We start from the raw sequence: 13179 nt of genomic DNA, 5'->3' as shown, positions 1-13179 counted from the left end.
AATTATTTGCTTGACTGTTCCTAACCACTGTAGAAATACTGGTGAATGTGATGATTCAAAAAATAAACAAAGAAGAAGTAGCAAAATCAGCCTCAGTGCTTCTTCTCACCATGAGAGTTATGTCTTCTTATATCATTCGTTTCCTGATTTGGCATTCTCGTTGCTTTTATGCACTATTTCTGGTTTTAGTGACAACCGGGGGCCATTCTGGTGGAAGGGGGCCTAAGAACTGGCTCATTAGTTGTGATGGCAACTCTTACAGGAAAGGACTGGCCAACTCTGTTACTAGGAAATTTCTGAGAGGATGGCGCTGTGAATGATCTGGTGAGTGACTCCCTATAGGTGGTTCCAGTGCACTATGACGGGAGACTGTCACCCATGAGACAATCACTGGACACTACCTTGGCATCTGGCCTCTATACAAGTGTGGGAGGAGTTGGTGGATAGGACACAGGGGTTAAGACATTGGGATATAATGGGTCAATGAAGAGCTGTGATTATATATTACCTTCGCTGTATCAGTTACAAGGTTTTGGGTTTGTTTGTTTATTTGTTCTTATGTTCAGTTAGCCAACATACCAACATATAGTGCATCATTAGTTTTTTATGTAGTGTTCAATAATTCATTGCATATAACACCCAGTGCTCATCATAACACAAGCCCTCCTTAATAACCATCACCCAGTTTCAGCATTTCCCCTTCCCCCTCCCTTTTGTAACCCCCAGTTTGTTTTCCAGAGTCCAGAGTCTCTCATGGTTTTGTCTCCCTCTCTGATTTCTTCCCATTCAGTTTTCCTTCCCTTCCCCTATGGTCCTCTGCACTATTCCTTATATTCCACATATGAGTGAAACCATATGATAATTGTCTCTCTCTGCTTGACTTATTTCACTTAGCATAATCCCCTTCAGCTACATTCATGTCAGTACAAATGGTAGGTAGCTACATATTTTTAAGCAAATCACTCTTTCAGGTTTTACAGACCCTGTGCTCCAGGCTATTGACTATGGCCTCTTCTAGACCATTCATCTCTAGAGAAAATCAAAGCTGGACACCTCTAAACTTTACCTTGTGGCCAGCAGCTCATTGGTGGCAGACTGAGGACTTGAGCCAGGATGAATCCCATCCCAGCAGTACGTGAGCTCTTCACCAACCTACACAAGCAATAATAGAACCCAAACTCTACAATGTACATCTTTCCACAGGTTCCCTTTCTAGACTTCTACCCTCTTCTCTCCTCTTCATAGCCTGTGCAGATTTTGCCTGCATTCACAGTCCACCCATTTATTTCCTCCAGGAAGTTTTCTGCAGCTGCTAGGCCTGCCTCTGAGGCCCATGCATAGGCGCTACACTTCTTGCCTTCATTCTCAGTGTCTGAATATCCATGTCCTACATGGCTCCCAGAGCGATGTTTTTTACACAGAAATATGTTGATTTACTTTATTTATTTTAATTTATTTTCAGTGTTCCAGAATTAATTGCTTATGCACCATACCCAGTGCTCTGTGCAATACGTGCCCTCCATAATACCCAACACCAGGCTCCCCCAACCTCCCATCTCCCACCCCTTCAAAAATTTCAGATTGTTTTTCAGAGTCCTTAGTCTCTCATGGTTCATCTCCCCCTTCAAACAAGTCTTCTATATGGATGTTGAATTCTATTCTTTTTGTTTATTTGTTTTGTTTTGTTTTCTGGAAAACTCATGTACTAATCTTTTACCAAAACCTAAATGATAGCATATAATGGGGGGTCACACAGTTAAAATTATAGGCGTTTATAACCCTTTGCATTTATAAAGCAACTGGTATAGAGTAGGGGATTCATTCTAAATGTCCCCTCCCCCATCCAGTGGCCTCTGCCTTAAGTTTTCTGTCCTTTAATCCATAGGATGTTAATTCCTCAGTGATGAAACAAGGCCATGTTCTTCCAATAACCATATTTTATATATTATCTTGGCCTGTGATCTTTTTTTCTAAATTGTTATAGATTATTTACTTGAGAGAGAGAGAAAGCTCAAGAAGAGGAGAAAGTGGGGAGAGGCAGGGTCCCCACTGATGAGACAGCTTGATATTGGGATTAATCTCAGGACCCCAGAATCATGACCTGAGCCAAAGGCAGATGCTTAACTGACTGAGTGACCCAGGTATCCCTGGACTGTGAACTTCTAAAACAATCCACATGGGTACAAACTCCACCTTACCACTTTAAGTGGTGTCACTATTAGAAAGCAATTTATTCTGGGTTTTTGTTTGTTTGTTTGTTTGTTTTTGTTTCATTTGTGGAGTGAATTATTAGACTATTTATTTTGGAGATTTATTTTGTAAATCAAGTGAGCTATTCCATGGAAAATGTTATAAAAAACTAACTATGTTATTGCCAGTCATTATCTTCTATTATTACTAGGAGTCTATTATCATGAAATAAAAGAGAACAAAATTATTCTGTTCTTGCTCATCTGCCATATTCTAGGCATTGTTGGTTTATTCCAGATCAGAGAAGATGAGATATGGATGTAACAAACCAAACCAAAGTGACAGAGTTCATTTTGATTGGGTTTTCCGGTGTTCTCCATCTGCGGGTCACACTGTTTGTGATATTTCTCACTGTTTATCTGCTCTCCCTCATGGGAAACACCCTCATCATTTTCATTGTTCTCATGGATATCACACTCCAAACGCCCATGTACATTTTCTTAGGAAATTTGTCATTCCTAGAGATCTGGTACACCAAAGCCACAGTGCCTAAATTGCTGGCCACCTACCTCTCACAGGTTATTACCATATCTGTCTCTGGTTGTATAACCCAGTACTACTTCTTTTTCTCCATGGGAGCTACAGAGTGCATCCTGCTGGCTGTGATGGCCTATGACCAGTACCTGGCCATCTACAGCTTTTTAAGGTATTCACTTCTCAAGAGTCTTTAGCTGTGCCTACGGTTTTCAGCTGGGTCTTGGATTGGGGGCTTTATTTCTTCTCTCCTACCGACCATACTCATCTCCCACCTAAACTTTTGTGGTCCCCAGAAGATCAACCATTTCTTTTGTGACTCAGACCCCATTTTTAAACTCTCCTGCTCAGATACATATTTGGTGGAGGCTTTGGGTTACACATATAGCTCTGTTGTGATTCTAAGTTCTTTCCTTCTCACTATGTCTTCCTATGGGCATATTGTGGTGACAATAATCAGGCTGTCTTCCTGGGAGGCTTGGAAGAAAACTTTATCCACCTGTGCCCCCCACCTCACTGTGGTCTCTATCTATTATGGCACCATTATCTTTTTTTATGTTCTCCCTCCAGCCAAGTACAATTTCACTATTGGCAAAATCATCTCAGTGTTCTACTGTGTGGTTACCCCTTTGGTAAATCCTCTCATATACACCTTGAGAAACAAAGATGTGAAGAAAGCTCTCAGAAAAGCTCTAGCACAAAATAAATTGCTCTTAGCATGATATATGAATGATTTGAGAGATACTTTAAAATATTCAGTTTATAATGCATTCTCAAATTTCACTTGTTAAAGGTAAGTATTGAAAATTATATTATGAAATTGATACCAGCTAATATGGACCATTCTCTGTACTTTACATTTTTGTTTGAATTTTACTACAATAGATATTCTGTAATTACTATGTTTAAGAATACCAGTACAATGCCATAATAATAAAGAGATAAATCATACCAGCTCCCTGCTCACAAGCCATTCACAATAGGAAAATAGGCTGGTTTAGTCCCATAGTTTAGTTAGGTATTTTCATAATTATACCTCATTAGCGATCATGCACCAAAGATTGTTTTTGTTGAATGTAGCAGTGTTACTCCATTTGGTGGTTGTAGTATTATAAACATATCATTTTGACCCTGAATATAATTTTCTAAATTAACATGTATTAAACATATATAATAAGACAGCACTCATTTAAACTAGATTTTTTTTAAAAAATTATTCATATAAATAGAAGTAGAACATTTCATTGGAAAAATAGCAAAATACTAGATTATTCAGATTTTTCTTGATAACTGAATTTCAAAATATTAGCAGAGGTAAGAAGATCAAGATGTGGAAGGAGAAAGAAAAGAAAAAACTAGAACTGGAGGGTACAGTAATGGGATACCGATCATAGAAAAACAAGTATCAGCTCTCTTATATTTTTATAAAATACTCAAGCTAAATAAACAAATTTAACACAGAAGGAGAGAAGAAAAAAAAAATAGAAAAAAGGGACCCAAACTAGATTTTCCTTCACTGTTTACCTTCTTATTTTAGTGAAATATCTTTACATTTTTCAAATATTAAAATACAGTTCAGTAAGAAATGGAATGACAAGAGAGCTAAGGGAAATACACATTTCTAAGTTTTTTTTTTAGCATGAGTGTTTTCCATTTGATCACCTCCTAAAATATTTTCACTCAAAGTGTGATCAGTGCACTAAAGCATCAGAATAATCTGGGAGCTTAGTTAGAAAGGCTTATTTAAGCACAGACCTCTCAAATGACAGTATGAAGCTCAACAAGATCCCTAGTTGACTGATATGCAGATGATTATATTACTAGAGGCACTATTTTAGGCAACTAAAGTTTTCTTTTTTAAAAAGATTTTATTTATTTATTTGACAAAGAGAGGTCACAAGTAGGCAGAGAGGCAGGCAGAGAGAGAGGAAGGGAAGCAGGCCCCCCGCTGAGCAGAGAGCCCAACGCTGGACTCGATCCCAGGACCCTGAGATCATGACATGAGCCGAAGGCAGTGGCTTAACCCACTGAGCCACCCAGGTGCCTGAGGCAACTAAAGTTTTAAATAATCTATTTTAATGGCAAAAGTATACAGCAAAATCAAGAATGTCTTAAAAATGCAAGAGCTTGAATTTTTTTCTTAAACTTTGATGTGCCATTTTCTAGTAATATCAAAAGTGTGTTTTTCTTGAATTCTTAATTAGTTTTTATTTTTAAAACAGAGCATATTGATGTAAAATAGTGACTAAATTACCTGTACATATAAATTAAAAGCTTATGCCATACAACATTTTTTTCTAACCCTTACTTTTCCACAAAAATATCAAAAGCTGCGTACGAACTCTCACAATAACAGAAAAACATTTTGTACCAACGCACTGCTGTTTTGTATGCCATCCTACTGTAGGAGAGGAGGAATTCCTTCTACCTTCCTAGGTTCTATGGCTAAGACTAAGTATTAAACTGACATGAGACCTATTAACAGAAGAAAAGTAAAAGCTAATTTCCATATGCACATAGGTGTCTTCAAAAGGTAAGTGAATCTGAATAAGCATTTTGGCCCAAAAGCTTATAAACCTTTTTAAACCAAGAATAACAAATAGTGGGCATGTGACAAGACAAATAGTCTTGATCAGTAAATTATTGAAAAGTGACACAAGTGTTATTTTGATAAGTTTGTTTTACAGGTGCATTTTGGCCTCAACTCCCACTCTGCAATGATAAGAATGTTCTCTTCCTGGGACAGGGTATGCACCTTTCATAGGAAGTGCTATCTCATTTGAGAGAGAAAGAGGGAAGTCAGGGAGCCCTTCCTGCATAATATGTTTCTTAAGTTCCCTCAACTCAAAATAGGAAATATACCATAGTGGTATATTTTCTGTGACATGTTCTTAACCATCCACAATTGGACTGATGGTCCTTTATCTTGTTAATATAGTATTATTTTCATATCCAAATTTTTTGGCATAATGTATATCTAAATCCTCTCTTTCTTTATTATGCTAGTTATCCCAAAGCTCTAACTTGATTTTTTTTAATGCCATGTCAAACCAGAGCCCATTGGTGCTTCTGAGACATTCATCAAGGAGGGTATGTTACTTACTCCACTGCAATTTAGACATATAGAAGAAGCTTGCTTATTCAATTCATTCATTCTCATCCCATTGTTATATTTTCATAAATTCTTTGTTCTTACGTTCAATAACTGAAACTAAGTTGGTTTCATTGGAAAGGTGTAATCCTAGTAATAATAGTAAGTGCCATATTTCCTTCCAGGAGGATGCATTAAAGCAAATTGTCATGGAATCTCAATTCTATCCTGCTGGTGATCTTCATCAAGCAGTATAACAGCATAATAAAACAAAATGCAGATGTGAGTTTAAGTCTAAAAAAAATCAGAGAATATCAAAGTAAAAGTCAAATGATGATTATAATTTGAATATGTATTTCACATACTGACTCTTTATTGGATATATCATTTATAAATATTCAAAAAACTTTAACTTTTTGTTTTGTTGATGGTTCCCTTTACCATGTAAAATACTTTTGGGGTATGTGGGTGGCTCAGTTGGTTAAGGGTGTGTGAGTGGCTCATTTCTTTAAGCATTCGACCTTGCCTCAGGTCCTGATCTCAGGGTCCTGGGATCATAATTCATCTTAGGCTCTGTGCTCAACAGGGAGTCTGATTCTCCTCCTTGTGCTCTCTCTTTCTCTTTCAAATAAATAAGTAACATCTTAAAAAAGACTTTTTAATTAAGTGTTGCTGTCCCAATAGTTTATTTTGCCCTTGTATCCCTTGTCTGAAGACACATGTGTAGAATAATTTTTCTACAGACTATGTCTAAATATTACTGCTTAATTTTTCTTCTAGGAGTTTGATGGTTTGAGGTAGCACATTTATGTCTTTAACCTATTCTCAGTTTATTTAGGTGTATGGTGTAAAAAAGTTGTCCAGTTTCATTCTTTTGCATGTAGCTGTCCAGTTTTCCCAATCATTTGTTGAAAAGACTGTCATTTCTCCATTGTATACAGATAATGATACTTCATTATTAGCATATAAAATTGTAACAGATCTCTCTATGTTATTATTATTATTTTTTTTTACCCTGTGATTTTACTGAAATCATTCATCATTGCTAGTAGTTTTTTGGTAGGGTACTTAGGGTTTTCTTTATATAGTACCATATAATCCACAACTAGTGAAAGTTTTACTTTTTTTCCTTATTAATTTGGATGTCTTCTATTTCTTCTCTAGTCTGATACTGCGGTTAGGAATTTCAGTACCACATTCAATAAAAGAGGTGAAAGTGGGGCACCTGGTTGGTGCAGTCAGGTGAGTGCTGAATCTTGGTTTTGGCTCAGGTCCTTATCTCAGGGTTGTGAGATTAAATCCCACATCAGGCTCTATGCTCATCAGGAAGTCTGCTGGAGATTCTCTCCCTCTGTCCCTCCTTCCCACTCTCTCTCTACAAATACACCTGAAGCTATGTTAACTATGTTAACTAACTGGTATTTATTTATATATAGTTTTTAAGATTTTATTTATTTATTTGACAGAGATCACAAGCAGGTAGAGAGGCAGGCAAAGGGGGTGGGGGAGGGAGCATACTCCCTGCTGAGTAGAGAGCCTGATGCACGGCTTTCTTTTTCTAATGGATAAAGCAGATAAAAACATGTAAATTTTGACATCAAAAAATAAAACATGTGAAGAACAAAAGTGCAGTGCTTTAGCATCCATTTGAAGTTATGTTGTTATTAGCTTAAAATTGACTGTTTAAGGGGTACTTGGGTGGCTCAGTTGGTCAAGCATCTGCTTTCAGCTCAGGTCATGATACTGGGGTCCAGGGATTGAGCCAGCATCAGGTTCCCTGTGGCAGAAAGTCTGCTTCTCCCTCTCTTTCTGCTACTACCCCCACTCATTCTCTCTTTCACATTTTCAAATAAGTATCTTAACGGACTGTTTAAATAAAAAATCTTTTAAAACTCATAGTAACCATAAAGCAAAAAGCTACACTATAACACAAAAAATAAAGGGACTCGAAACACACCATGACAGAAAATTATCAAATCACAAAGGAACAAAAGACACTTACAAAGGAATTACAGAACATCCAGAAAACAATTAACAAAATGATAGTACTAATTTAATATGTATTCATATTTATTTTCCTTTAAATGGAATAAATTACCCAAAATATGGAAAGTAGTCTTTTTTTTTTTTTTAGAAAGGACCCATCTATATTATGCCTACTTGAGACTTTCATTTGCATTTAGAACACATACACACACACACTAAGAATAAGGGGATAAAAATTATATTCAGTGTAAATGGAAGGCAAAGAAAACAGAAACTAAAAACGTATCAACTGAATATGAAGAAATAGAAATCTGAATGGTCCAATTACAACTTAGATTAAATCAATAATCAGAAATTTCCAAGGGAAAAAAAAAAGGAAGAAAAAAATCCAAGATCCAAGAGATCCAAGGGCATTCTTGGTGAATTTAAGAGAACACTTAGAAAGAATTAGTATCAATCTTTTTCAAACACTTCCTAAATAAATAAATATAAAAATAAGGAACAATTTCATTTAACAAGACCATCATTAACTGGATATGAAAACCTGACAAGGACAGTTCAAGAAAATAGAAATAAAAACCAATACCCCTGATAAACACAGAAATAAAAATTTTCAATAAAGTTATAACAAAAAATTCAATAAGTACATTAAAAGGATCATCCACATGATCAAGTGGGATTTATTACAAGGATGCAAGGATGGTTAAATATCCATATCCACATATTGATAAATGTAATACACCACATTAACACAATGAACAATAAAAATCATACTATTATCTCAATAGATGCAGAAAAATTATTTGACAAAATTCAACATCCATTTGCAATAAAAACTCAATAAATTTGGTATTAAAGAATATTCCTGTAACTAATAAAGGTCATATATTATAAGACTTCAGCTTATATCATATTCACTAGTCTCCCCACTTATATTCAACATGAATAAACTGGAAGTCTTGTGCAAGAAACTTATTAAGAAAAATAAAACATGTCCAAGTCAGACAGGAAGCAGACTTTCACTATTTACAAATAACATAATATTATAGAAAATTTTAAAGATTCTACAAAATACTGGTAGAACTATAATTAAATTTAGTTAAATTGCAGGGTAAAATAAATATTTGAAATTTTATTGTGTTTCTATACCCAAATGATGAAATTTCAGGGAGAAAAATTAATAAAATAATTTCTTAATTGAATCAGAAAAATGAAATATATAAAAATACATTTAGGCAAGAACCTGAGAGACCTGTACACTGAAAACTATGACACTGATACAAGAAGTTAAGTCAAAAATAAATATAAATTTTTCTATGTTCTTGAATTGGAAGCTAAATGATTGGTAAAATGTCAATAGTCAAAACAATCTATAGGGGTGCCTGGGTGGCTCAGTGGGTTAAAGCCTCTGCCTTAGGCTCAGGTCATGATCCCAGAGTCCTGGGAACAAGCTCTGCTCAGCAGGGAGCCTCTCTGCTCAGCAGGGAGCCTGCTTTCTCCTCTCTCTGCCCGCCTCTCTGCCTACTTGTGTCTGTCAAATAAATAAATCAAATCTTTAAAAAATAACTATATATTCGATAAAATTACTGTCAAAATTGCAATGTCATTAGGGTGCCTGAGTGATTTAGTCAGTTGGGCATTTGCCTTCAGCTCAGGTCATGATCCCAGGTCTCAGGATCAAGTCCCACGCTGGTACCCCCGCTTGACAGGGAGCCTGCTTCTCCCTCTCCCTGCACCCAATTTGTGCTCTCTTGCACACTCTCTATCAAATAAATAAATATATATTTTTAAAATTGCAATGTAATTTTTCACAGAAACATAACAATCACTATTTTTTAAACTTTTTAAAAAAGATTTTATTTATTTATTTGACATGCAGAGATCACAATTAGGCAGAAAGGCAGGCAGAGAGAGAGGAGGAAATAGGCTCCCTCCCAAGCAGAGAGCCTGATGTGGGCCTCGATCCCAAGACCCCGGGATCACGACCTGAGCCAAAGGCAAAGACTTTAACCCACTGAGCCACCCAGGCGCCCCAACAATCACTAATTTTTAATGAATCCAAGAAAGATCCTGAATAGCTAAAAATATATTGAGAGATAAAAAAGCTGGAAGCATCATATTTTTTTTTAATTTAACATTGTATTACAAACTATAGTAATCAAAACAGTATAGATCTAGCATAAAAAGACACAGACTTTAATGGAACAAAATAAATAGTCCAGAAATATACTTACACTTAAAGTACACAACGAGAAAAAATAGTCTTTTTAATGAAGGGCTTTGGGAAAACAGGACAACCACATGCAAAAATTACCTAGCATCCTTATATTTCACTACCCACAAAAATTAACTTGAAATGGATCAAAGACAGACGACCTGAAACCACAAAACTCCTAAAAGAAAACATAAAGAGGAAAATACTTGACATTGATCTTGTTAATATTTCCTTTTTGGAAATATATAACAAATAAAAATATGTTGTAACATATCAAATTAAAGAGATTTTAGATGGCAAATAAACAATCAACAAAATTAAAGGATGACCTACAAAATTGGAGGAAATATTTGCATATCATATATCTGATAAGAAGTTAGTATCCTGGGGCACCTGGGTGGCTCAGTGGATTAAAGCCTCTGCCTTTGGCTCAGGTCATGATCCCAGGCTCCTGGGATCAAGCCTTGCATCAAGCTCTCTGCTCAGCATGGAGCCTGCTTCCTCCTCTCTCTCTGCCTGCTTCTCTGCCTACTTGTGATCTTTGTTTGTCAAATAAGTAAATAAAAAAATTTAAAAAATGTTTGTATCCAAAATATATAAAGAATTTATACAACTGAAAAGCCAAAAAAAAAAAAATGATTGCAAAATAGATAGTAAAGTTGAATAGACAGATTCCCAAAGAAGATATACAAATGTCCACCAAGTACATGAAAAGGTGGTTCAACGTTAATATTTAGAGAAATGTAAATGAGATCACAATGAGACATCACTTCACGTTTTTTAAAATTTCTATCACCAAAAAGGGGATAAGAAGAATTAGGAAGGGTGTGGGGTTAAAGGGACTGGACATTGCTACTTTGAATTTAAATTAGTGCAGCTACTGTGGAAAATAATATGATGGATCTCAAAATATTAATAGGACTACCATATAATCCAGAAGTTCCACTTATGCATGCATATCCAAAGGATAGAAAATTGCCATCTCAAAAAAAATATGTATTCTTCCCAACTCATTGTGGCATTATTTATAAGTCAAACCACGGAATCGCTTCAGTATTCTTCAATGGTTCAATAGATAAACGTAATGTGAATGTAAACAAATGAACAAATAAATAAATAAATACGGTGTTATTTAGACATAGAAAATGAAGAAAATTCTGACTTTTGTGACTATATAGAGAAAAATTAGGGTGTGTTATGCTAAGTAAAAGAAAAATGCATTATGTATAACATGTCTTATATATAAAATCTAAAAAATTAAACCTGTAGAAAATGAATTGTGGGTCTCTTGGGGACTCAATCAGTTAAATGTCTGCCTTTGGTTCAGATCATAATCCCAAGGTCCTGAGATTGAGTCCTACATTGGGTGGGCTCCTTGTGGGGAGCCAGCTTCTTCCTCTGTCCCTCGCCACACTTGTGAGTGCTCTCTCTCTTTCTGTATCTCTGACAAATAAATAGACAAAATTAAAATAAAAGAAAATGGATTGGTGCAAAAGGACATGAGTGGGGCATGGGCAAGATAGGTGAAGATTTTCAAGAAGTACAAACTTATAAAATAAGTATGTTTCATGATGAACCATAAAACATGGTGATTATTGTTAAAATACTCTATTGTATATCTAAAATTTACTGAAAGAATAGATCTTAAGATTTCTCAAAAATATTTGTAACTAGATGAGTTGTTGTATGTCAACTGAACATTACAGTAATAATTTCCCAAGATATACATATATAAAATCATTATTGGATACAGCTAAAACTAATACAGTGTCATGTGTCAGTTATAAGTCTATAAACCATGAAAAATGAAAACAAAATAATTCAAATGGAAAAAAATAGAAAATTTTTTAAAGATTTTATTTATTTGATAGACACAGATCACAAGTAGGCAGAGAGGCAGGCAGAGAGAGAGAGGAGGAAACAGGCTCCCCTCTGAGCAGAGAGCCTGATGCAGGACTCGATCCCAGGATCCTGAGATCATGACCTGAGCTGAAGGCAGAGGCTTAACCCACTGATCCACCCAGGTGCTCAAAGACAGGAATTTTTTAAAAGGAAAATTTAAATTTGACATGTTGATAAATGAATTGAAAAATTCACTAGAGGATTTCAGAGCTAACTCTAAGAGACAAATAAAGAATAATAAAACGATGACAGATTATTATAAGTTCTTCAATCTTAAAATGTAAGAAAAAATAAGAAGCCTATGGAGCATATAGTTTAGCATCTTATGAACTAATACGTGCATATTTGAATACTGGAAAGGAAAGAGAGAGAAAAAGTAGAAGACACATTATTTCAAGTTATAATGGTTGAAAATTACCAAAGATGAGATAAGACATAGGCTTCACAATTATTAAGCAATGCATTAAATCTTATATTTATTCTAGAATACATATCCTAAAATTATTAACTAAATTTCTAGACAAAAGAATGATTTTGAATGATTTCTAAATTTTTGCATACTGTGTATAGTGTAAATTAGAAAAAAGGTATATAATTCCAAAAGATAGAGTTGCAAATAACTTTAAAAATCAACTGGTGGTTGATACTTAAAAATTAAAAACACATATTAAAAGGTGATATTGAATTCTTAAAATTAATATAAATTTTTACTTAATATGCACCATATATATATATATATACTTCAAAACTGCAAGGGAAAATCTTTTACTAAATAGAACAAGAGGGTGTTGTATCTTTAATTGACAATGATATCTTTACAAAATTAAAAGAAAACATTTTTTATGTTAAGTTAGCCACCATATAGTGGGAGCTCTCCGCTGCTCAAGGAGCTCTGCGGCTCACAGAGCTCCCAGGGGAGTGAGCCGGTCCGATGGTGGAAGCAAACGGGTCACACACAATAACTGAAAGCGAAAGTTGTTTATTAGCGCGTACCACACAATAGCTAATACAAGACAGACAACTCTAGCCGCGTGGGCTAGGGAGAGGGCCCAGGGTACTCCCGCCCGATCCCCTTCTCTGGAGCACACCATTTGGGTGCATCGACTGAGAAGGTGACCGATCCCCTCCCTGGAGCACACCTTTTGGGTGCATCGACCGGGAGGATGATCTGAGCGATACTGTCCCAAGAGCACACTCTGACAAGCAGAGGGCCAGTGTTGCTTGTATGCCAGTTCAGTCACTGCGTCAAGGGCGCTTGTGG

The 13179-nt window shown here is 35.6% G+C and overlaps 1 pseudogene; it reads left to right on the top strand.

The window, feature by feature from the left end:
* Positions 1 to 2504: 2504 nt before the first annotated feature.
* LOC116585770 lies at positions 2505 to 3515 on the top strand (annotated as a pseudogene).
* The last annotated feature ends 9664 nt before the right edge of the window (positions 3516 to 13179 follow it).

This window comes from Mustela erminea, chromosome 3, assembly GCF_009829155.1.
Source record: "Mustela erminea isolate mMusErm1 chromosome 3, mMusErm1.Pri, whole genome shotgun sequence".
NCBI lineage: Eukaryota > Metazoa > Chordata > Mammalia > Carnivora > Mustelidae > Mustela > Mustela erminea.
Note: the sequence above shows the minus strand (reverse complement) of the source record. Positions and strands in the feature narration are given on the sequence as shown.